This window comes from Lissotriton helveticus, chromosome 1_1 (assembly GCF_964261635.1).
Source record: "Lissotriton helveticus chromosome 1_1, aLisHel1.1, whole genome shotgun sequence".
Classification (NCBI taxonomy): Eukaryota; Metazoa; Chordata; class Amphibia; order Caudata; family Salamandridae; genus Lissotriton; species Lissotriton helveticus.
The window spans coordinates 255,036,129-255,063,226 of record NC_136057.1 but is presented as its reverse complement, the minus strand read 5'-3'; positions in this window follow the sequence as shown (position 1 = coordinate 255,063,226).

Genomic DNA, 27,098 nt, shown 5'->3' with positions numbered 1-27,098 from the left:
TCCGTCTTGATGATGTATGCTCCCAACTCCCTTGTGAACTAACCAGTCAAACAAGGAAGAAACACTTGACTCAACTGACTTATCCCCAAGGGAAAGGGGAAGTGGAGTGAGAAAGAACAAACAAACACTGGATCTCTTCTTACTGAGATGCTAGTTCAGTTCTTCTCTTGAAGTGCACCAGGCTTCTTTCAACAAGTCAGGATGTCTTAATAGCTTTTCTAAATTAACAAAACATGTACATGAATCAACCACGTTTCTTGAATTCTAGACTTGAAATATATTCAGATTTTCGAATGACAGTACGTACCAGAATCCTGTAAGCCCTTGCTAACACTTCGGTATTATTAGGCAACTTTTATTCAGTCTATATGCCTTTAAAATACACAAAAGATTCAAGATTACTTTACCAGAAAGGATTTGCTGAAGAACTGGTTAGTGGTTAGTCTTTGTTAAATTCAACAAAGTTTAACTTGTCCTACCTTAAGAAAGCCAATCTTTCTCCTTGAATTAGATTCTGTAAAATAGAGCAGAGAACAACAACCTATCCTCCGCTAAGTTACTTATCAGAGACTAGGATCAAATGTATACAAATGTATTCGTATTCTAATTTAACAACTCTAAGAATATTAACCACAAGAATGATCATAAGATATTCTTTAACAAGGTTTTGCAAGTATTTCTAAATGGGCTAAATGTCTTTCCAAAGTCTTGCAAAGGTATTTTTGGAATTGTCTTTGCCAATGCTTATTTCATAATTGTCTTTGCCAATGTTTGCTTCTTGACAGCTATAGTATTCCAAATACTGCCAAAGCGCTGCTGAAATCTCTGTCAAAACGATTTGCTATTACCAAAATCCAAAGTCTATTGTCCAGAAACAAGCTTTGTTGCCTAGCAACGTTTAAACAATCTTACTTTGCTTTTCAGGAACCGGAAGCCGATGGACGCTGCCTGGACCGGAATCGGGAAACTCAGAATCACTGCCGCTGACTTCTCTCGAGATGCGTGCACACAGGAAAGAAGAATCGGGAGAGGGAATGAAGACTCTCCAGGAGGAAGGTAAGAGGAATCGGTAGGAGGTTGCGGGAGGCGGAAAGACAAACAGCTGCCAAATCCAGAAGCTTCTGAAGTACAGGAACGTTCGTGACGATGCTGAGCGCGAAAGCGAAGCGTCGTTACTGGGAAGGACCATGTTTATATAGGCTGGGCTCGGGGCGTTGGCTCTCCTCACACGTGCAATATCGGTTTAGAAACATGCAAGCGGGTATTAAGTCAACGTGACAAATTCAGAGCAACGCTAAGAACAACCAAACAATCATTGCTAGCTACAAATCGTTCAAACCTTTTTACAGTCTAGTAAAATAAGTTACATCTTACATTCTAAGCATACTACTACTGAACTACAGCATGGGAAGGTATCATCAATTGGTGGAGGGAGGAAGAGTAGAGATTCTTTCAATCTCCTTTCAGTAATTCAAAATCAATATAGAAAGGATCACTGGTCCTGCATAACCAAGGTCTGCAGGTAGGTAAGTAGGTGTCTCCCAAACAAAAGACCCTCATACACGTGTTTTTACGAAGTTGCGTAGCGGTATATGATGTGTCCCCGCTCTTTTTTAACACGTGTTTGTGCGTAATCCTTGGGTCGGTTTTTTGTTTGCACCCTCCGCCAGGAGGTTTTACCTTTGGTTAAGACAGTAGTGATAGTGTTATGTTATGTTATGTTATGTTATGAGGCATTTCTTGAGCGCACTGTCACCATGAGTTTCCTGGCGCTAGTCGGATCTTAGAGATTGACAGAAGGTTTTTTTTTAGTGAGGGTGAGAAAAGAGTAATGTTTTTAGGGATTTCCTGAAAGAAAGAAGGGAACAGGAGGACTTAAGTGAAAGTGGGAGGGAGTTCCACAGCTTGGGGGCCAAGCAAGAGAAGCTGCGGCCACCTGATCTAGAGAGTTTAAAGCGGGGGACGACTAAGAGCTGGAGGTGGGTAGACCTCAAAGTGCGAGAGGGATAGTAAGGCGTGATTAGGGACTTGAGGAAGGCAGGAGAGGGGCCAGTGAGAGCCTTGAAGACCAGGCAGTGGACCTTGAAAGCAATCCTTTCACTGACTGGTAGCCAGTGAAGATGACGTAGTAAGGGTTGGGCTGACTGCCATCTAGGGATTTTGAGAGCAAGCCTAGCGGCCTGGTTTTGGACGATCTGTAGCCTGGACAACTGAGATTTAGGGAGGCCATGGTATATTGAATTAGAAAAGTCCAGCCGAGACATCACCAGGGCTATTAAGACTTGTAACAAGGCTTCGGGAGTCAGAAGGTGGGCAACTTTCCGTATCCTGTGTAGCTGGAACATACAGGAGGATGTTACTGCGCTCACTTGGGCCTTGAGAGTGAGCCCAGAGTCAATGAGGACCCCGAGGCTCTTTACACAGCCAGCAGGAGAGGGAGATGTCCCGAGCTCAATGGGCCAGTACTGAGGACCCCAATGAGGGGCACTTCTCCCAGGGAGGAGGCGCTCAGTCTTGCCCGGGTTGAGCTTTAGTTGATTTTGATTCATCCAGTGCTGGATGTGTGTCATGGCCGTCTGCAAGTTGGTAACAGCATCAGGGGAGGTGAGGGGGAAAATAATTTGTAAGTCATCTGCGTAATTAAACACGGTGACGTCCCACTTACCTAGAGAGTGAAGGAGGGGTTGAAGATACAAATTAAAAAGGAGGGGGGACAGGGAAGATCCTTGAGGGACCCCGCAGGGTGACGGGACGCTGGTGGCGCTAAAAGGGCCCAGGCTGACTGCCTGAGACCTCTCCTCTAAGAAGGATTTAATCCAGGACAAAGCAGCCCCACAGACTCCGGCGGACTCGACACGGTGGATTAGGATGTTATGATCCACCGTGTCGAATGCAGCCGATAAGTCGAGTAGGACTAATGACTGGGGTTGTCCTCTGTCATCGTTGCTTCTGAGGTTGTCAAACACTGCGAGAATCACAGCCTTGGTGGAGTGGGCTGGTCTGAACCCGGCCTGGTTGGTCGCCAGAAAGTTGGACTCCTCGATAAATTGCGAGAGGCAAGTTGTGACATGTGCCTCCAAGATTTTAGATAGGAAGGGCAAGAGGGAGATGGGACGGTAGTTAGCGAGGACCGCAGGGTCGGCGCCAGGTTTCTTTAAAAGGGGCACCAGTACGGCCTCCTTAAATGAACTGGGGACTATACCAGAGTTGAGGGAGGAAATAAGTAGAGGGAGAATGCAGTGTGGGAGGGTATTACAGATATCGCGGAGCACAGAAGGGGGGCAGCAGTCCTTAGGGGATCCAGATTTCACGCGGATAGACAGCTTAGCAAGAGATTCCGGGTCGAGTGTAGGGAACCGGGAGAAGGTAAAGGTATTGGCAGGGGAGGGTACTAATGTGGCTGGGGGGAGGGAATGGGGAATGGAGTTTTTAATTGTGAAGATCTTGTCGGTAAAGAAGGAATTTAAAGCATTGCATGATTCTAAGGAGGGAGGCGGGTTCGCGAATGTCCTGGCGTCCGATGTTAGTTCGCCGAGGACCTTGAAGATCTCTTTAGATCTATTGGGGGCTGTTAAGATCCTATCAGAAATGAAAGCAGACTTGGTAGAGATAATGGCATTTTTGTAGGTTTTTCACGCGGACACATACGCTTCCCTGTCTGAACTAGAGTAATTACGCCGCCATCTACGCTCCAATTGGCGCAGCTCAAGATGTAGTTGTTTCAAGGCAGGTTTGTACCATTTGTGAGACTTATTGGGATGTGTTCGAGGGAAGCAGGACAGAGGTGCAAATAGGTCGCTGGCCGTCGTGAGCCAATGTGAGATGTTGGCGTCCATGGTGTTGACGTCTGAAGTGTCAGAAGTTGGAGGCTGGGTCTCGGCAAGTGAGGAGAGGAAGGCGGATAGATCAAGGGACTTCCAATTCCGAGCGGACCCCCCGTGCCGGGGAGGGGGCCTGACCAGACCCTTTACAAGGATAGATGATTCGATCAATGAGTGGTCAGACCAAACGCAAGGGGAGATAGTCGGGCCAGAGAGCGACACCCCCTGTGTCCAGATGTGGTCTAGGATGTTACCCCCGGTATGGGTAGGGGAGGTAACATGCTGCATCAAGTTGAGGCTGAGAAGCGCCTCGAACAATTCAATAGCGTGGGGGCCGGCATCAGCGTGGTTGAACCAGTAGTTAAAATCACCGAACATGGCAACACGGGCTGAGGAAGTCATTAAGGCAGAAAGCTGCTCACAAAGAGCGGCGGGGAACAAGGGCATGGGAGTGGGGGTGCGATATAGAACAATAAGGGTCAGGGCGCCAGCTTCGGTTGGCAGGCTGATCACGAGATTCTCGGCGTCAGGGAGGCATAATGACGAAGACGTGATGAAAGGTAAGTCTTTACGAATGATTGCCGCGACCCCACCGCCACGGCGGCCGTGAGGCCGATTGGCGTTCAGCATGTAATAGTTAGGGGGTAAGGCAGCCAGGATGTCAGGGAGGGAGAGATCAGACAGCCAGGTCTCAGTGAGCAGCAGGATATCTGGGTTCTCGGCCGTTAACAAAAGGAAGATGTCAGCGTGGTGTTGGGGAAGAGACCGTGTGTTGAGATACAGTATGCGGATGCGAGTCTCGGGCTGGGCAGGGGCAGGCACGGGTGCCCGAGTGAGTCTGGGGGAAGGCAAGTCAGCCGCGATGCCGAGAGAGGTCAAGCGGTCCCAGGTTGTGGATGAGAGAGCACAGGGGTGCCGCTGGAGGTTTCTGAGTGAGGCGGGGGAGTAAGTCATAAAAAGGGCAGCATCTCGGGGCCCTGGGCCCGGCCGGTCGCGGACGGGCGCAGACGGGCTTGCCTTAGGCGCGCCTTCGGCGCGCAAACGGCGCGCCCGCTGCGCCCGTCCGCTGCGCGTGCGGGGGAGGCACATGGTTTGTAGGGCCGTTGAGGGCGTGGCCAGAAAGAATGGGCGTGGCCGGGGGAGCGGCTCGCCGAAGGCGGCGAGCAAGGAATCCTAGGGCCGCTGCAGCGTCTGCCTCAGCTGCGCGGGAGTGTCTCAGGCGAGGGAGAGGTTCCTGAGTGCTGGGTAAGTTTAGTTAAAAAAGCGCTAAGCGAGCGCTGTACAAAACAAGTAATTTTTAAAAAGTCAGGGCTAGAATATGGCTCCCGCGGAAGGCAGGGGAGAAATCCGACTGGTTGAGCTTGTAATCAGCTCCTATTTGAGGCCCAGGTGGGCGTGGCCAGAAAGAGTGGGCGTGGCCGGGGGAGCGGCTCGCCGAAGGCAGCGAGCAAGGAATCCTAGGGCCGCTGCAGCGTCTGCCTCAGCTGCGCGGGAGTGTCTCAGGCGAGGGAGAGGTTCCTGAGTGCTGGGTAAGTTTAGTTAAAAAAGCGCCAAGCGAGCACTGTACAAAACAAGTAATTTTTAAAAAGTCAGGGCTAGAATATGGCTCCCGCGGAAGGCAGGGGAGAAATCCGACAGTGAATAGTGAATAGTGAGGTAGGGCGTTAAAAATTACCCGGACAACCAGGGATTCAACTTTAATATATCTGGATTCGGGTAAGCAGTTGTAGTTGTGCAGCCTTGGAATTATTTAGGAATTCTAGCTCACTAGTTAGGTGAGGTTAAAAGTGGTCGACATGTTTCAGCCTTAGTTGCTAATTGGTCAGTAGGCTTTCTTCAGGACCATAAAGAGATTAGGTGAAGGTGAAGAAAAAGATACATTTATAACCTGATTCGTCTTGCAGTAGGAGGTCACATTGTACCTGTAGTGAGAGAAAAGGGAGAAAGTGCTTCCAACATATAGAGGAAGGTAAAAGAAGACACACGAGATGTACAGTGACATAGTTTATAAAAATTGATTATGGGAACGAATTATGCAATACTTAACACAGAGTCATATTCATATCATGCGTCGACTTTCTCGTTCTCAAATGTCCGTGTGAACATCATTAGGGGGATTACTACAGTACTATGTTATTGTTGGTACTGTTCTTATTATTTACTCGTACATCATAGGTATTAAGATAGATGACTAATTGTTGCTGTGTAATATTAGGCATGCTCATTATTTTTCATGGTGATCATCATACATATAAAACCAGTGTCATGTTGTTAACTTCGTTCGTATTTTCAGAGTAAGTTTTTCAAAAACCGTATATATTTCTCGAGCGGTAACTCTTGGCGTTCTCAAATACCAAGATAAATTCATGCACGCGCTGGTGTTATGATATTATCAAGTCTGTACTCAAAAATAACTGTTCGAAATTATTCATTGTCCCTTAGTGTTTAACAGCTCCTATCGTTTAAATCGTAAATAAGGTGCAGGGTTTTCGGCATGCAAGCGCTGTGTGATTATACATTAACTATGCGTAAGTGGTGCTTAGCATGTAGATCATATTATTCATACCTCTACGTTACTTAGACGTTGCCTCTTCGGGGACTGTGGCAGGTAGGGGGGAGGCTTCATTGTTAAGAGTGAAGGGAACAATTTAGTAAGGGGAATTACAATACTTGCGGTTCTCTCCAAGTAAGTAGAGACGATAATCCTCGATACCTCTAGCCTTCTACACCCTTCTTGCAGCATGTGCTGTCTCTGCCCCTGGTGACCCGGAATCAATCGCGGGTGTGTTTCTGGGCTTGTTAAATCCCAAAGTAATAGAGATAGAAGAGTTACTCGGTCGTTTTTTCATGTCAACAGATAAAATTGTTAAAATTGTCGACAATGTTTGTTTTATGCGATCGGTTTGCGCCTTGTAGCCAATAAATGATAGTAGACAAATGAATGATTTTTAGAACTATTAAGAAGGCACTGTTGTCTGGTACATGGTACAAGGGTTACTTGGAGATCGTCCAAAATAATTTGTGCAAGGGGATCAGTTGCAAATTGTTGACACGTAGGTATCTTGTTATAAACGTGTTTGAGTGGGATATTTTCGCTGCGTTCCTGTCTACGATTTCAAGTGTCACCAAAATGACCCACTGTAGGTCATTCGCAGTATGGCCTGATTCCTTAAAGTGGGTTGTCATCTTTGTGGTTGTTTTCTCACAATTTACATTACTGCGATGTTCGCAAAGCCTCTGTTTAGCCTTTCGGCAGGTCATGCCAATATATCTCATTTGGCATGGGCAAGTTATCATATAAATGACATGGCTTGTGTTGCAGTTAGTGTGTCTTTTTAATTTCCAATTGAAATCAGGGAGTAGCTGTAATTCTTTTGTGGGTTTTGTAGTATCACAGACTGAGCAGGTTCCACATGGGTAATGGCCCGTTACTGGACTGTTATTCCACAATCCTGGTTGCTCCTTCTTTTTCTTTGGCGGCGGTCTTGTGTGCACCAGTAAGTCCTTAAGGTTGCGACTTCTCCTATTTGCAAACCTAGGTTTGGGCCAGTTCAGGTTATTAGATGTAACTATTCTCCAATTTTTGTTGATTATTTTCTTCACCTGATTGGTGACTGGGCTATAGGTGGTCACACATGTGATCCTTTCTTCCTTCGGTTTTGGGCACGTCTCTAGTAGGGCTTCTCTTGGCTGATTGTGAACGCGTTTTTTGCATGTATTGATCACCTTTTTTGGATATTGACGGACCAATAATTTGTCACATAGATCACTCGCTTGGCTCTTGTAATCTGAGATTGTACTGCAATTCCTTCTTAGACGAAGGAATTGACTGTACGGGAGATTTTCCCGTAAGGGTCTGGGATGGAAGCTTTGGAAGGATAACAAACTATTCTTGGCCGTAGGTTTAAAAAAGGTTTGGGTCTGCAAAGTGTTGTCTTTTGAGAAAAGGGTAATGTCTAAAAAGTCCAGGGTGCTTTCGTTGGCAGTATATGTAAATTTCAGGCATTCATCTTGGGTATTGAGCCAACAGTGGAAATTACTCAAGGTTTTCTTGTCTCCCTTCCCTCCCTTCGGTAAGGAGACACCTGCATTTTTTTATCGTGCTTCATTTTCTATGCTGCAGTAGGCGCGCAGCGCTTATGAATTTTAAAAATCACCGTTTTGTGTATCTTGGTTAAAATTGTTTTCTTAGCCCCTGCTTTTAATATTGTTCCCACGCCCACAGACTTGCACCATAATTGGGCCCCCCACCACTTGTAGAGCGGAGTTCTTTGTGCCGGTATTATCTACTCGTGGAGACTGGCCGCCATATTGGGGCTGCTGTCTTTCCAGCGCGCCACCTGACACAGCGCTCTAGTGCTCCGTTTGGAGACCAGGGGAGGCTGTATTTAAAGCTCACATCCCTTCGCGCAGCGGAGACGCGCAGTGGTGGCGCCTGACCCGCGCCGGAGTCAAGCCAGAGTCCTGCCCGTCTGCGCTCGTCAGCGTCCCGGAGGCGTTCAGGGCGGCGGGTGGGGCTCGGGTACCTGGCATGTGTATATCTGGCCTACCCATGCTGCAATATACTTCCGAGGAGCTTCGCTCTCTCCTCAATCTAGACAGCAGTTGCTGCCCTGTCTTTCCTGGCCGCCACAGAGGTAAGTTATGCTGCCCTGGCTGTGGTTGGTGCCCCAACCGCGCTTTATCATCATCTCCCAACAGTACCATCATTTGTGCTGGGTACCCCTGCATGCTGTTAAATACCAGATCGGCGTGCAGGCACGCACAAGACATTTTTGAGCTTCTTGATACAGAGAAGCCACTCTGTCTTATGCTTACTGAGACGTGGTGGGGAGAATCTTCTAATCCGGACGTTGCTATGGCAGTTCCGCCTGATTATAATATCTTCAGGAAGGATAGAGCTAAGGGAAGGGGCGGCGGAGTTGCACTGGTGGTGAGGAAAGGCACGGCGTGTGCTATCCTGCCTGTGGATAACATCCGTGGCTCCGAGACCCTCGCTTTTTTGATCACTTTGGCTTCTCACCAATCAGTGAAAGGATTATTAGTATACCGACCACCTGGCCCACCTGGAACGTTTTTTGAAGACCTTGATTTGGTTTTGCTGGGACTGGCCTTGAAAGCAGAACACTGTATAGTAGCCGGGGATTTCAACTTTCGGATGGATGATCCGTCTGACCCGGCCGCTATTAAGCTATCAGAGGCTATGGCCCCGCTGGGCCTTATCCCTTACCTCCAGGGGCCCACGCATGACAAGGGGCATACTCTGGACCAGGTCTTTTCGACATCCCCTCTTGAGGTGAAAGAGATTCTCCCGGTGCCATGGTCAGATCATCTGCTTGCCAAATTTTCGATTAGAGGCACAGCTAAATTGTCTATCTCTGTGCCACAGCAGCAGGGCCGAGTGTCTAGAGCTTACCATCGAGTGACCCCTGCGATGCTGGCTCAGGCCGCCCTGGATCACCCCTGCTCCCTCTCAGGCGACTTGGAGAAGGACTTGGAGTCCTTGCAAGCATGGCTTTTAGACAGGCTAAACGATCTTGCCCCGGTGTTGACCCCCCGCTTGACATCGAAACGGGTCTCGGCCCCCTGGTTCACCGCAGCACTGTCGGCTATGCGGCAGCAGTGTAAGGTAGCCGAAAGAGCCTGGCGGGCACAATACGATGCTGGGGATAGGCTGACCTACAAGACGGCGGTTAGGGCCTATCACCGGGACATTCGCCTTGGAAAAAAAGCCTATCTTGCAGGGAGGATAGAAGCCGCCTCCAACTCCTGCAAGGAGATTTTCACCATAGTGAGAGAATTTATGACCCCACGGTCCATTACAGAGATGCCCTCTGAATCCTGGGCCTCGGATCTTGCTAATTTTTTTACTAGCAAGATCAAACTCATACAGGACTCTTTTCCATCGGGAGCTTCTGCGGGGCCGTTCAAACCTGAGGCTGACATGCTCCCTCGGGCATCGCCAGGTGCGATGTTGGCTGTGTTTCCATCCATTTCAGCCCCTGCTTCCCTAGCGCTTATGGGCAATCTCAAATCTGGGTCGCCTCTGGACCCGTGCCCGGCCAAATTTTTGGGGAAAATCGCGGAAGTGATTAATCCGCTGGCGAACCCTCTCCTGAATCTCTCGCTGAGCCAGGGAGTGGTCCCACAGGCCTGGAAGCAGGCAATGGTCATCCCTTTGCTTAAGAAGCCTGGCCTCGATCCGAAGGCCCCAGTCAACTATAGGCCCATTTCATTGCTGCCGGCTCTCGCGAAAATTTTGGAGAAGCACGTTCAGACGGTGCTCTCCAATTTTTTAGAGACACACGAGAACCTGCACGCCACCCAGTCTGGCTTTCGCCCAAATCTCAGCACAGAGACTGCGCTCCTAGAGGTTTCTGAAACCATTAAAGGGGTTTTGGATACTGGGGGCAAAGCCATGCTGGTGATGTTGGACTTGTCGGCGGCTTTCGACACCGTCCTCCATGATGGCCTTCTCGCAAGACTCTATGAGATTGGCTTACGGAGGACGGTGCTCAGCTGGTTTTCTTCTTTTCTAGCTGGCCGCCGGCAAACGGTCTGGGCCTCTCCCGATTCCGCCGTGATGCCGCCTTTGGGAGTCGGGGTTCCACAGGGCTCTATCCTGAGCCCGTCCCTTTTCAACATCTTTATGACCCCTCTGGCGGCGTTGGCGGAGTCATTTGGGGCCCAGATCGTATCCTACGCAGACGACACCCAGCTCCTCTTCTCTTGTAAGAGAGGAGGAGACTTCGATGGGGAGAGTATCCGGGATTGCCTTGGGGCTGTTTTTAAATGGTTCCAACTGAACAGCCTCAAGTGCAATTCCGATAAGTCCGAGGTACTCTTCTTTGGGTGCGATACGGAGCCAGACTGGCAGGCCTGGTGGCCCATTAATATGTTCCCCCCGTCTTGTTCCTCCCAAATTGCTAAGAACTTGGGGGTCAAGATGGATAAGGGGTTAACGCTGAAAGCCCAGATCCTCGGTGTGACTGGCACTTGTTTCGGCCTCCTAAAGATGCTGCGGAGGTTTTTGCCCCTTTTGTCTGAGGAGCACAGGAAGTTGATTGTGCAGGCTCTGATCGGCTCTAGGCTAGATTATTCGAACGTTCTCTACCTGGGACTACCAGAGTATTTGCTACAGCGGCTCCAAGTCGCGCAGAACGCTGCTGCCAGGGCCATTTTTGGTCTGAACAGACGAGTTAGTGCTGCGGGTTTGTTGCAGACGTTACACTGGCTTCCCATCCGCAAACGGATTGCTTTTAAGGCATTGACTTTGGCCTATAAGGCTCTCCATGCGGTGGGAGCAAAGTATCCCCGAAAGAGACTTGCCTTTTACCATCCGGTTCGCTCTCTGAGGTCAGAATATCTATTCCTGGCGGCTGTCCCGCGAGTGAAGAGAGCCCGCCTGGGTGGCCGCTCCTTCGGATTGCTGGCGCCACAGATGTGGAACTCACTGCCGCTCACACTTCGGGGTGCCACCAGTCTTCTTGCTTTTAGGAAGGGCCTCAAAACCTGGCTGTTTACCCAGTAGGCCATCCAATTGTCTGCTCTCTTTGTGTACTTTTCTTCCCCTTATTTTTACTGTGTTATGTTATTGTGCTGTAGCTCTCCTTACTTAAAGCGCCGGGACACTCTTTTTGAGTAGCCGTGCGCTATACAAAAACCAATATAACATAACATAACATAACATAACATATCATCTATATATCTCTTCCAAAAGAGAATATGATGAAGGAAGGGGTTGCTCTCATTATGGACGAAAGTGCGTCCAAAGGTGCTGACGTACAAACCCGCCACACTAGGGGCAAATGTACTGCCCATAGATGTTTTATGGCGTTGGAGAAAGAGGGTATCTTGGTACTGGAAAACATTTTCTGTTAGATATATTCTACAACATTTCAGTACAAAGTGTCTAGGGGTTTTGTTGGGCCAGTCAATGTCAAAAAGGATTGTCTCTAGAGTATCTAGAGGTTTTTTTCTGTGGCAAACTCGTATAGAGACTCTCTACGTCTAGGCCTACTAGAAGCATGGTCTCTTCAGAGTACTCAAAATGTTGTAGCATATTTAGAAGGTCTCTTGTGTCCTTCAAATAGGTGGGTGTTTTTTGGACCAGTGGTCTTAAATATTGGTCTGCAAACTCCGAGAGGGGCTCTAAGATTGAGTTGATACCGGAGACAATCGGTCTCCCTGGGGGTGGCATTCTCCCCTTATGTGTTTCTGGTAAGCAGTAGAAGTAAAAACAGTTATTTTTGAGCACAGACTTGATAATATCATAACACCAGCGCGTGCATGAATTTATCTTGGTATTTGAGAACGCGAAGAGTTACAGCTCGAGAAATATATACGGTTTTTGAAAACCTTATTCTGAAAATACGAACGAAGTTAACAACATGACACTGGTTTTATATGTATGATGATCACCATGAAAAATAATGAGCATGCCTAATATTACACAACAACAATTAGTCATCTATCTTAATACCTATGATGTACGAGTAAATAATAGGAACAGTACCAACAAGAACATAGTACTGTAGTAATCCCCCTAATGATGTTCACACGGACATTTGAGAACGAGAAAGTTGACGCATGATTTGAATGTGACTCTTTGTTAAGTATTGCATAATTCGATCCCATAATCAATTTTTATAAACTATGTCACTGTACATCTTGTGTGTCTTCTTTTACCTTCCTCTATATGTTGGAAGCACTTTCTCCCTTTTCTCTCACTACAGGTACAATGTGACCTCCTACTGCAAGACGAATCAGGTTATAAATTTACCTTTTTCTTCACCTTCACCTAATCACTTTATGGTCCTGAAGAAAGCCTACTGACCAATTGGCAACTAAGGCTGAAACATGTCGACCACTTTTAACCTCACCTAACTAGTGCGCTAGAATTCCTAAATAATTCGAAGGCTGCACAACTACAACTGCTTACCCGAATCCAGATATATTAAAGTTGAATCCCTGGCTGTCCGGGTAATTTTTAACGCCCTACCTCACTATTCACTATTCACTATCACTACTGTCTTAACCAAAGGTAAAACCTCCTGGCGGAGGGTGCAAACAAAAAACTGACCCAAGGATTACGCACAAACACGTGTTAAAAAAGAGCAGGGATACATCATATACCGCTACGCAACTTCGTAAAAACACGTGTATGAGGGTCTTTTATTTGGGAGACACCTACTTACCTACCTGCAGACCTTGGTTATGCAGGACCAGTGATCCTTTCTATATTGATTTTGAACTACAGCATGGGAACTCATGACAGTAGTATAGGCCAGTTGCAAGTTGCCTGCCAAGTGAGAAGACGGTGAAGGAGTGCAGGATGCTGTATGGAGTTGAAGAGCCAAGGCCTCATGGTTGCTGTAGTCAACTGGATATCAGTTTAGCAACAGCGGACAAAAGGTAAGCTACTCGAGTAGTGTAAGCCAGTAGCAAGATGGATCCCAGCTGAGAAGGGGATAAAGGAGTGTGGCATGCTGCATGGAGTTGAAGAAACAAGGCCTCAATGTAGCTGTAGTAAAGTGAATGTGACTTTAATAAGCTACTTGAGTAGTGTAGGTCAGTAGCAAGATGGCTGCCAGGTGAGAAGAGTGCTGGTCAAGGAGTGTAGCATGCTGTGTGGACGGAGATACGCTTCTCCGGTGGTGCGACAGCGACCTCTGTGGCGGCGACACAATTCTCTGGTGATGTGACGGCAACAGCTGCAGTGGTGACATGCTTATTCTTATTGTGGTGTGCTTCGAGTTCCCAACAATACTCAGGCTTCTGCAAATAGAATTCCCAGCGATTAAATTCAGGGGGGAACTGGTGGTGAAGTCTTATATGCCTGAGACTTCAGCAAGAGGCAAGCACAATTCAAGCCCTTGGATTTTCTTCTTCAAGATACGGAAAGTTCAATAAAAGTTCCTTCTCCTTTCCTTGGCAAAAAAGTAACCACTGCAGGCCAACCCCAGAAAATAGCACACTGGCACAGGGGCAGTCAAATCCTTCAGCTTCTTTTGGTTCCTTTCCTTGGCAAAGGTCCATCTTGATTCCTAGAAGTGATCTACCTGCGCACAACCCTCCACGATGCAGGGATCTATGGAAAAACCCCGGACTGGATCACCTCCTTCCTCACCGGCAGAACCCAGAGAGTCCGCCTCCCCCGTTCTGATCCGAAGCCACCACAATCACCTGCGGCATACCCCAAGGTTCATCCCTCAGCCCGACCCTTTTGAACATCCACATGGCACAGCTCGCAAATATCGTCAGAGCGCACCTCCTCAACATGGTCTCATATGCTGAAGACACACAGCTGATCCTCTCCCTCACCAAAGACCCGGCCGTCACCAAATACAACCTCCACGAGAAAATGAAGGCCGTCGCAGACTGGATGAGATGAAGACCTGTCAACTAAAACTGAACTCAGACAAGGTGGAGGTCTTCCTCCTCGGATCCACCCACTCTGCTTGGGATGTCTCCTGTTGCCCTACCTCACTGGGAGCTGCCCAGACACCCACTAACCACGCACGCAATCTGGGGTTCATTCTAGACTCAACTCTCTCTATGACCCAGCAATTCAATGCAACTCCTCCTCCTGCTTCAACACCCTCCAAATGCGCCGCAAAGTCTACAGGTGGATCCCCATCGAAACCAGGAGAACAGTCACCCAAGCACTCGTCAGCAGCAGGCTGGACTACTGCAATGCCCACGACCACACTCCAGAAAAGACTCCAACGCATACAGAACACCCCCGGACGCCTCATCCTTGGACTCCCCGGCCACAGCCACATCACCACCAACAGAGATCTGCACTGGCTCCTGATCGACAAGAGGATCACCTTCAAACTCTGCACCCACGCTCACAAAGCACTCCACAACGTCGGACCAGCATTCCTCAATGAACGACTGTCCTTCTACACCCCGAACTGCCAGCTCTGCTCCACCGACCTTGCCCTTGCCACCATCCCACACATTCCCTGAATGACTACTGGTGGCAGATCCTTCTCCCACCTCGCCGCAAAGACATGGAATATCCTACCCGCCCATCTATAGCAGACCCAGGACCTGCTGACCTTCGGGAGATGTCTCAAGACCTGGCTGTTCGACCAATAGCTGCCCCCACCCTTTAGTTCCTTGAGACCCTCACGGCGAGTAGTGCACTGTACAATGCCTTGATTGATTGATTGATCTAAAGTCTTGGGGTGTGGGCCCAATATTTATACTGCGAATTTCTTTGTTCTCTGAAGGCAGAGAGTGTCTGTACCTGGCCAAAACCAGTTCTGTACTCACTGGTGCAGCTTTCTGGCAGGAGGTGGAGACAGCATTGTTAAAACCATACCTAGCCTACGTAGCTGAAAGGAAATCTCCTCACCCTACTCTCTATTCTATGAGGCTCAGGGGAGTGAAAGGAAATCTCTACCCCCTACTCTCTATTCAGCCAAGGTCCTATTTAGCCCAGCCCTGACTCACCAGACTGCTGGAGCCCAAGCCCTCCTGTCACTCACAAACCAGACATGAAATACACAACCTAACAGAGGCAGGCTAGATGGTTTGGTAAGAAAATACCTACTTTCTGAAAGTGGTATTTTCAAGCACAGAATGTAAAAACGACCTTCACTAAAAGGTATTTTAACATTCTGAGTTCAGGCATACTAAATTCATTTTTCTACCATGTTCCCTGGGTCAGGTAGGATTACAAGATGTTATAATAAAACTTCCCATTCTAGCCTATGGGGACAGGTAGCCTTGCAATAGTGAAAAACAAAATTGGCTGCAATTCACTATCAGGACATGACAAACACACCAGGGAATACCCTACCTTTTCCTTACACTGCACCCTGCCCTTGGGCCTGCCTTGGTTAATATGTAAGAAATGGAAGGTTTAGGGACAGGTAAGTGGGTGCACTTACCAAGTCGACATGGCAGTACTAGACTTCACACAGGCTCTGCAATGGCTGCTTCTGTGGGTGGGTGGCACAATCAGTGCTGCAAGCCCACTAGCAGCCTTTGATCTACAGGCCCTGGGTACATATGGTGCACTGTACTAGGGTCTGACAAGTAAATCAAATAAGCCAATCATGGAGTCACTAATCCTTTACAACAATTTACACCAGGGAGCACTGAATAGCAGTGGCACAGTGCCCAATGCATGTAAACCAGACAAAAACATATAAAAACAATAAACAGAGGAGAAAACAGCGAAAAATGGAAGGGAGACTCACGCCAATGGTATCAGGTCTAACAGTAGGTGTGGTCAATTGAGACTTGGTTGTTGTGTAATATACCATAGCTGTATATTCTACAGATATTTGACTAAGCACACATTGTCACATTTTTATATTTCTTGTGTCCTGTTTTTATTTAGTAGATGCAGCACTTACAAAAAACATTGCAACATGTTGCAGTTTATGAATTTGAAGTATATTGTGTAATTTGCTCTAATGGGCATTGCCACAGATAAACAAACATCCAAGAGATTTTATATATGGCATGTTCAGGTAGTAGATGTAACAGACGGTGGTGTAGCAATATTTTATGTCAATCAGGTCAGTGTAATATTGTGGTATTTCAAGAAGTACAGCTTACCAGAGTCTATATCTCCCAGTATTCCTTCCAAGCCCACAGTGTTTAGGATGGCCAACACCTTCTCCTCCCAGGGCTTGAATGGTGCACTGAGAGGACCACCACCAGTCCTTTGTGTGTCCTAATGGCGGATGCCATACTTGCGAAGCACCTTTTTACGGAGGTTGTTCCACCTCTTCTTAATATTGTTCTGTGTGCACAGCATTCACATTGTTATCAATCCTCTTCCACATGTCTGCTCGTCTGCTCTAATACTATGAGGAGTATGTTAGACTTGGGCTCCAAAAAGACGGAGCTATAATCTAATCATTTCATCCACCAAGGCTCTTAACTCGCCTCCAGTGAATGCAGGGTTTTTGGGTGCCATAGTGAGGGAAAAATTAGAAGGGTAGTGACTTCAACAGATAAATAAATCCAGGGAATGATGAGATAGTTTGTGAAAAAATAATCAAACAGGTGGTGGATGCTGTACTTGCGAAGCACCTTCTTACGGAGGTTGATCCACCTCTTCCTGATGTTGTTCTGTGTGCATAGCATTCACATTGTTAACAATCCTCTTCCACATGTCTGCTCGTCTGCTATAATACTGTGAGGAGCATGTTAGACTTGGGCTCCAAAAAGACGGGGTTCTACTCGAATGATTTTATCCACCACGGTAAAAAATTAAAGGGCAGTGACTTCAATAGATAAATATATCCAGGGGATGATGAGATAGTTTGTGAAAAAATAATCAAACAGGTGTTGGTGATTGATAAATAATAGTTTCTCCCCCCCAAAAAGTGAAATGTGCATTCAAAGGTGTTGTCATTAATAAAGTGCCTGTTCTGCATAGAATGGCAAAGGATGCTGGTCAGGTTTGGGGTGTGATTATAGTATGATTTGCAGGTGTGTCCACTTGTGACAACACTTCTGGTGTGTGTTATTTGAATCATTCAATGGTCAGTGTAGTTTATATTTTTTTCCTTTTTGAGAAACTGCCGCTGGCTGTGCACCACATTGAAACCGCCAGTGTCACTTTGTACTCGTAATATGCCTGGTGGTAGAAATGATATCTTGGCGGCGCCCAGCAAGCTCACCACTCATAAATCACGCTGCTACAAGTCCGCCCCTGAACCGCTGACAGGACCTCCATGCTGGCAGTGTGTGTTTCACACTGCACAACTCATAATATAGGAGGCGGTCATACCCCAGCACACTGATGCGGTTCTCTGGTGGTCAGACCGCCAAACTTGTAATCAGGCCCTAAGTGCTTTATTTCCAGGAGAATCGAAGATCTACTGTTGCTATATGAATAAGTGCTACTGCCTTCTTTGTTCTTGGGTAATTCATGGTATGTTTAGTGCACCGCAAATAATTTGTAGTGCATCTATTGTTCAATTTTCCAAAAAGGCGCCTTTATCAACATACATGCTGTTATTTCATCAGATTACATTTGCATGGGTACTGTTGGATGGTTATCTGCAAACCAATATTGTTTCACGGATCACTGTGACTGTCTTTGTGGTCCACTCTAGAATGTGAATGCTCAAAACAAATTGACACTACCTGACTGGAATGCATTTGTGGATGAGCACTCCATATGCATTTTTCAGGAGACATGGAGCATGGATCCTATTCATAAGGCGGGATACTCCACCTTCTTTATCCCAGCAGTTCGCTCAGAATCAGGGAGGGGACGCCCATCTGGTGGCCTTCTTATCTGGGTTGCTGCCGCATTGAATTGTAGGATGAGGGAGCATCAGATTGGTAGCCCGGACATCCTTAATATTACCTTGAAGGACTCCAGGGGTCGAGCCATTTTGAACATCTTTAACATTTATGCACGTGGCACTAAGGGGGGAAGGCAGTCCCCTACAATTGCCCTCTTGGATGATCTCTTGAGATCAAATCCATATAAGGCTTGTACCCTGGTTGCCGGTGATATTAACTGTACATTCGTGCCCTTAGGCTCGGATGTTTCCCTGGACCAGGACGAGGAGGACGCTAGGAGGGGAATCCCTGCCCTTGAAATAGCCCCCATTAAGAGGTGGACCGAGGTGGCCCTGCAGGTGTATACCCTCAGCTTGGAGTTTAACTTGAGGGCTCTAAATGGGAGGACAGAGTCGGATAAGGGGGGGGTACACACATACAACAGGCCCAACCACACATCAAGAATTGATTATATCTTGCTTGATGTGTGTTTGTGGAATTCAGTGAAGGACATGTCTGTGGTCCCCTCAATAGAGAGCGATCACAACTCACTTTCCCTCACTTTAGATCCTTGGTGGCTAGTTGATAGGGGAAGCCTGGCACCCCCCCTGTAGTGGAACTGGGCGAGTCACAAGTAGCTTTGTGCGGGAGGAAAATAAAGTGGTCAAAATTGATTCTCTCAGATGAAAAGGTTGCAGCCATAACACACCGGTTAGCCCAAGCACAACTTAGCTTAGGGAACTCTGAGGGAGGATTGGGAATGGCGTGTGGAGTCTTTAGTGAGCTCACTGAGGCCCTAATCAAACTGTTCACTGCTCCCCCAAATAGACGAGCGACAAAGGGAAGACAGGGAGTTTCCAAGGGATGGTACACCCACACATGTTAGAGAGACCAAGACCAGACTGGTAGCAGCAGTTAAATCTAAATCTCAAATTAAGATCAGAGAGGCTAGGAAGGCTTACTCCAGGTCCCTCCAAATTATGAAGAAGGACTGGGAGGAAAAATTTTGGGCTGACTTACTAGCTGCCAGTAAACACAAGGATGCTAGAGGGTTTTGAAAACTGGTGGGTGCCCGCAACAGACCCGACGATACTTTGAGGACCTGTAATATCCCTCCCCAGAGTTGGTCGAAACACTTTGGATCCCTATATGCTCCTGTAGATGGCCCCCTAAATGATCCTGCCCCTGCCCCAGCCTCGCTAGGAGACGTCACTTTAGATCTGTTCACAGGTAGGGAGGTCGAGGATGTCATAAAATGGGTGGCACCACGGAAAGCTCCAGGACCGGATGGTCTTCCGGGCGACCTCCTACGTGCTTACCCATCTGACTGGGGCATTGTAATCGCTGCCCTTTTAAATTACATCTTAAAGGGTGGTCCTGTACCGGATTCATGGAAAGGGGCGGTGGTCGTCCCCATCTATAAAAAGGGCTGTAGGAACAGCCCAGGGAACTATAAGCCAATAAGCCTGATCGATTCTACCCAAAAGGTGGCAGGAAAGGTAATTCTGGGCAGGATTCTTAACTGGGTGGAAGAAAATAGAGTGCTATCTGACTTTCAGGCTGGGTTCCGCTCAGGAACAGGGACCATCGAGCAGGTTTTCAGATTAGCACTCTTAAATTGGAAAATTGTGGAACTAGGCAAGGGCAGTCTTTATTTGGCCTTCATTGACCTGAACACTGCTTTTGACCTGGTTCCTAGGGAGGAACTCTGGAGGGTGCTTCAGGGACTGGGACTGCCCCCCTACATTCTATCCCTACTCATTAAACTCCACACCAGTAATTATGCCCAGGTCCGATGGGGGCAAAATGGGGAAACAACGGACAGGATACCGGTCTGTCGGGGAGTCAGACAGGGTTGCATGTTAGCTCCCAGACTCTTTTCGCTATACGTAAACGGTGTGGTTGAGCATCTCCAGCAAGAACCAGCGGACGCACCCTGTCTGGGGGGAGTAAGGATCCCCACTCTGCTCTTCGCAGATGATACTCTGCTTATTTCAAAAACTCCCCAGGGCCTACAGAAGCTATTGACCCGCTTCCAGGACTTCTGTGTATCTAGGGGTTTGGTTATAAACGTGGCAAAAACTAAATATTTAATTTTGCACCCCCCAAGGAAATTAGGAAAGCCGCCTGTCTTGAACTCCGCCCCCTTGGAGAAAGTCTCAGAATTCGACTACCTAGGGCTACGTATTACTGACAATATAAACTGGTCCGCTCACATTGAGAAGATGGTTCTCAACCATAAAAAGGTAGGAGGTGCTTTGCTCAGAGAATTTCAAGCATCTCCGAGACAAGCGGTGAGCCCTGCAATTGAGATCTACAAGGCAAGAGGCGTAACATCAGCATTGTACGGGGCAGAGTTATGGGGTCATTGCAATAAGGACTCTCTCACTAAGGCCGAGAACAAACTTTTGAAGGATCTCCTAGCCCTCCCTTCAAGCACCCTGACATTCCCGGTGCTCCTGGACGTTGGCTGCAAGAGTATTAAAGATCAGGCTCTCCTCCGTCCACTGCTTCTTTGGTCCCGCATTTGGAGGGTCCCGGAGCTGAAGTCCTATGCTGACGGCCTGGCAGAGATAATGAACATGGGAGGTTGGGCCAAGATCAAGTGGCTGAGGGACATCAAAAGTCTCTTGGGGGAGTTGGGCTTGGGGGACTGTTGGATCTCAAAATCTGCTCCACCAAAGGCTGACCTCAAAAAGTTATATTGGGAGTGGGTTTCTGGAAACCTCATCAGGAACCATCACCATTGCAATTTGACTGCATCTTTTTTGGAACTTAAGGATGTGGCTGTTTTTGAACCCTTTCTGGACCTAATCTCCCTGCCAGCTGATAGGTCCCTGTACTACAAATTTAGGGTAGGCACCCTTCCGATTGGGACCTTTGCATCAAAATGGAAGGGAGCCCACCGAACGTCCTTCTGTGCTCTCTGCCCATCTAGGCCAGAAACTGTAGCACATATACTCTTTGAGTGCCCAGACTATATTAAACCCAGGAGACATTGGCTCAAACCCCTTTTTAAACGCCTGGGAACACGTAGGCATTTGGTCGCACTACGGATTTTAATGACCGATTCCGCCCCTCTAATAGTTTGTGGTGTTACCAAGTTTTTAAAACATTCATGGTTGATTCGTTGCAAGAGACTCTCAGTTTCAATTTAATTAATTTTTTAGCTAATTTATCATGGATTATCCCACTTTTATCTGTCTTAACATTTAAATGGCTAACGTACATTGCATTGTTTTATAAATATGTCTCATGTGTATGTATGCTTTCAAGATATCCTGCATATCGAATAAAAGCTTTCAACCAATAATGCTCAAAACATGCCCCAATCAACCAAGTGGGTCTGGTCTTAGTTAGACAGAGTGGCTTGAAATCTGTAGTTTATGCTGAGAATATTCTTACTCCTAACTGCAGTGGTCATTTGTGTTCAAATCTAATGGTATCATTAAAATATTTTCATTGATTGATGGAGGGTGTGATCCAAAACCTGGAGGCAATGGATGCTGTTCCTGGAAAACCTAGGTATTTACCTAGCCAGTCAAGAATACAAAGATTAAGAAGAACCAGAGTTGGTTATTCAGTTGAAGTTGAAAGTACATTCTGATAACTGAAATCAGATACTTAGGCAACAATTTAACAAAGCATTCACAGCCTTGGGTCTACCCACACCAGGTGGTCTAAAGGTAGTTGCAGCAGTTTTATCCTTTGTTAAGCAAGACTCCAAGCAAATTCGTATATCTACACCTTCAATATCTGATAAATAAATATTATGAAGGCCACCTCATTTTAACTAGCGCTAGAACTACTATAGAGATCCTCTGTTCTTTGAAAGGTTCAGTAGAGCTATGATGAGGATGTCAAGGGATGCCACATTTATGGCTTTGCAATAGCTTGTGGCAGGTGGAGACCCCTGTCTAGCCAAAGGAGTAGCTCCTCAGGCTTAGACTGAGCAACATTATTAAAAGAAATTGGGAAGGTGGAGGGTCAGTGCTTGATCACTCCCTTAAGACACTTCTTCAAAATGTGATTGTGTTTTTAAACAAAGAAACGTATTTTAAATACTAGCTCACAATATCCAAGTCCATAATTGTCTTCTCTAAGATGATTTTAATGTTAAGCTAAATTAAGATAAGAAAATATCAGCATAATTACAACTAAGAGAGTTGCCTTAATGCCAAATGCCAAAACACAGCCATCATCAGCAAGAACAAATGTGCCATAAATCATGCTCAGCCAATATTTCCAGTGCTGTATCATATATCCCCTGATGGTTCAAAGGAAGTCTTCATTACTGCCAGAGAACTGTCATATTTTGCCTGTTGTGCCACCTGTAGTTCTCCCTCTCTTCATTTCTACAATTACTTTCTAACTTCTTTTTTCACAAAATCAACTTTCCTTGATCAGCATTAATTTCTCTCAGCAAGCCTTCGAATCAGTCTAAGTGTTTAGACATGCTTCTTTAGGAATAAAGAAATGCATTCCCATGGTTTAAATTCTATCTGAAAGAATGCACTGAGGCTGTTTCTCTCCCCCTCTACAAATCTGACTTTTGCTTCATCAACAGTGGTCTTCCTCAGGCTTTTTCTCAAAGCCATCCTTTTAAAATATATGTTGCATTTTTGCCAAACGCATCTACTCTTGTCCAATTACATTCTTTAACTTAAAAAAACCTAACATTTTCTATGGCATGTTGGTAACACATTACCAATAGTGGTATTTGTCATACAAATAGGATATCCAAATGTATGGACATTGTTAAAAACACCCTAAAGCTTTTCTCAAATGTTGCCCGGTTATTGGCCTGATCGAGTATCTGCCGTTCATCCTCTCTCAGCCGGCTGCCTGTATCAATCACAAAGAATGTTAGCGTGCACTATATGACCCTCCCCTCTTCCCTTGTGGTCCCTCAGTTGTATGGAGTTGTCATAACTTATTTGTCGGCCTCCTCAAGGCAGTCCAATATAATCATTCATTTTTTCCCTTTAACTATAAAAATAAGCTGATTCAAAAAGTGGTTCCAGGACTGTAGCCCATCTGACTGGAAATGCCCATGGGTGTTTTCTCCTATCTCAAATTCAGATAAAAAATGCAATGGTCAGGTTAACCTGGGCATCTTATTTCTGATGAATCTCTGCAGGTTTCCTATCTCTAAACATGCCATTTATAAAGACATATGCTTCTGTCACAAAGTCCTCTTCTCTAGACACTCACTTTACTTGCTACAGGGCTCTCATGTTACTATATTGGACATACTCTTAGTTCTCTTCTCAATCTTAGCCAACTGTCTTGAAAATCAGTCACACTTGCACAAAAGGTAGATCCACTTCATATGTGGTCACTATGCCATTCAATGCACTTACTGTGTCACTGTATTGGCACACTACTGTTATGAAGCTCCATAGAATCACTGATGTACTTAAATAACTTTCCTCAGTGATGAGGAGTTTCAAAGTGCAAACCACATGAACTTCGAGTAGATGAAAGTATTTGCAGTTAAGGTACCCCCTCACATTCCTTCTACTGGCACGTTCCATCTGCCCTGAGCAGGCAGACATTGCCAGATTGTTTCTTTGCAGAATTGGGCATGAAATTGTAGTAATTCCCAATTTTGAAGATAAGTTGTAATGCAAGCAATTGTTGCAGGAATACTGGCCTGAATCAAAACTTCTGGTCTCCTGGAATCCCTTCATAAATCCAGCACACTGATCATGAGGCAGACGGATGACATAGTACTCATGATACCAACAGAAATTGCCACCCATAGGCTACTTAAGCGCTTTGCGGAATACTTCCACAAGAATTCTCTGACCTTCAATGGTAGCAAACCAAAGAGCATTGACCTTGCCAGGTAGGTCGCCTCCCCCCGCTGCAGCTCCACCAGCGCTTGAGTGCCCCTGTGCCCGGTTTATGCTGTGCCCAGTTTGCCTCTGTTCCTGTGTGCCCATTCTCTTCTTCATTTCTTCATTCCTATCTCTTTGTGTGCCCATTCAACTTGCTCCTTGGGTGTCTATTTATTTCTTCTGTTCCTCGCGCCCCCGTGCCCATCCCGCTCGCAGTTCCCGCTACTGCTGCCCCTGCTGCCCTGCCCTGTGCCCATTCGCTCACCCCTGCCACCCGCCTCCCAGCTGCTCCTCCCTTCCTCCTGCCCATAAAATGGCACCTGCTGTGCAGCCGCGCCGCGCCGCTGGCGTGGCAAAGGCACGCCTAAATCAAGCCAGTCTGCGTCTGTCCGCACCTAGACCGCGCGCAGAGTCAGAACCCCTGGCCCCCGCACCAGCCGCGATGACCGCATCCGATACAACGCCACCACCCTCATCGCTCTCAATCCAGGACAAACCCCCACCTGCTGCAGGGCCACCCCGAAGCACACCCATGGTCCCTTCGCCTGCCAGAACTGCAGCTTCTCCTGCATCGAAGGCGCAGAGACACCCACCACGACAAAACACAACCAGCTCGGTTGCATCTTGATTAACACCTGCTCCACACGCAAACACGCCGTCGAGCTCTGGGACCTACTCGACACCGCATCTCCAGACGTCGCCTTCCTGACCGAGACCTGGATGAACGAAGCCTCCTCCACAGACATCGGAAAAGCCATCCCCGACAGATACAAGATCGCCCGCAGACACCGCACAGTCAGCGTCAGGGGAGGAATCGCCATCGTCCACAAGAAGACCATTAGGGTATCAACAAACACCTACGACATTCTCAACATCGCGCAACACATGCATTTCCAGATCTACACAGACCCCAAGACCAACCTAAGGGGCACCCTTGTCTACAGACCACCCGGACCCCAACCACAATTCTGCCGATTTCATCAGCACGCACGCAATGACCTCCACCAACTACATCCTACTCGGAGACCTGAACTTCAATCTGGAGAACAACAAACAACAGCAACTCCTCCACCCTGATAGGCAATCTCACCAACCTCAGACTGGAACAGCTCGTCCCGATGCCGACCCACATCGCTGGACACACACTCAACGCCATCTTCTCCTCAAGCCCACACGTCTCCTTCAGCCACGTCTCCGAACCCACCTGGACCGACCAACATTGCATCCACTTCACCTTCCGGAAACCAGTCACACATCACCACACCCTACAGATCCCCCGTCACTGCTGGGACAAAATCACCGAAGTAGAACTACAGACAATCCTCGCACTAAACCCACCGACCAACCCCTCCAACCCCGATGATGGCACGCGCACCCTCAGATGATGGATGGCCGACTGCACAACGCCTTAGCCCCGCTGAAAAAACAAACCCTCAAAGACACCAGCAGGAGAGCCAACTGGGATACCCGGAACTCCTAGCGTCTAAGCGCACCTGCCGGAAGTTGGAGAACATATGGCACAGCGAGAAGTCACTTAGCAGCCACACAGCCCACAAAGACACCATCCTCAACCACCACCCCCTCATCAGGACCGCCAAGAGGACCTCTTTCAAAGACCGCCTCAACAACAATGCACACAACAGCATGGAGCTCTTCAACGTCGTGGAGGAACTCTCCAACCTTAGCTCCAACGCCAACGACATCCTGCCGTCGCAAACCCTGTGTGACTCCCTCGCCACCTTCTTCCACCGCAAGATCGCTGACATCCACAACAGCTTTAACCCCCGGTTGACCCCTATGGGCCCCAACATGCAGGTACCACCACAACCCACTGACTACGACCCCCTGACAACCTGGGCCAACGTGAGCATCAAAGACACAATCAAGACCATGGGCACAATCCACTCCGTTCACCGTCTGACCCTTTTCCACACCACATCTTCAATAAAGCCGGCACCTCCATTGCACCCCACCTACGCAACATCATCAACCTCTCCATTGACACCGCGACCTTCCCTGAGAGCTGGAAACACGCCGAGATCAACGTTCTACTAAAGAAACCAAAGGCGGACCCGAGCAAACTGAAAATCTTCCAGCCCATCTACCTCCTTCCCTCCAAGGTCATCGAGAATATAGTCAATATCCAGCTCACCCGCTACTTCGAAGACAACAGCATCCTGGACCCCTCCCAGTCAGGCTTCCACAGAAACCACAGCACCTAGACAGCCCTCATCGCCGCCACATCAGGATCCTGTTGGACAACGGCGAGACGGCGGCCCTCATCCTTCTGGACCTCTCTGCCACCTTCAACACCGTCTGCCACAGCACACTATGCACACGACTCCACGACGCAGGGATCCGAGACAAGGCCCTGGACTGGACCTCCTTCTTCCTCTCCGGCAGAACCCAGAGAGTCTGCCCCCCCCCGTTCCAATCCGAAGCCTCCAATATCATCTACGGCGTCCCGCAGGGATCCTCCATCAGCCCGACGCTGTTCAACGTCTACATGGCGCCTCTCGCACGCATCGCCCGACAGCACAACCTCAACATAATCTACTATGCCGACGACATGCAACTGATCATCACCAAGGACCCCCTCACCGCCAAATCCAACCTCCACCAGGGAATGAAGGCCGTCGCCGAATAGATGGAGCATAGCCACCTCAAACTGAACACAGACAAGATGGAGATCCTCATCCTCGGGCCCAACCCCTTAGCATGGGACGACTCCTGGTGGCCCGCATCACTGGGGACACCCCCCGTGCCCACCACCCACGCACGCAATCTGGGAGTCATCCCCAACTCAAAGCTCACCATGACAAAACAAGTCAACGCTGTCTCCTCCACTTGTTTCAACACCCTCCGTATGCGCCGCAAGATCTAAAGATGGATTCCGACAGACACAAGGAAAACGGTCTCCCAGGCCTTAGTCAGCAGCAGACTCGGGGGCATGAGAATGTGCAAACACTCCAAGTAGCCGAAAAGAACTTCCTAAGAACTCTGCTGAGGTTGGGGCCTGGGACGCCTTTAGTGGCATTTTATGTGGAGCTAAACTTTGTATCGGAAATTGCAGCTCTCAGGACAGTACTTTAATGGGCTAGACTAATCTTAAAGCAGCAACCTATTTAAAAACTATAGAAGAAGTTACCAATAGTAATGACATTGGGGG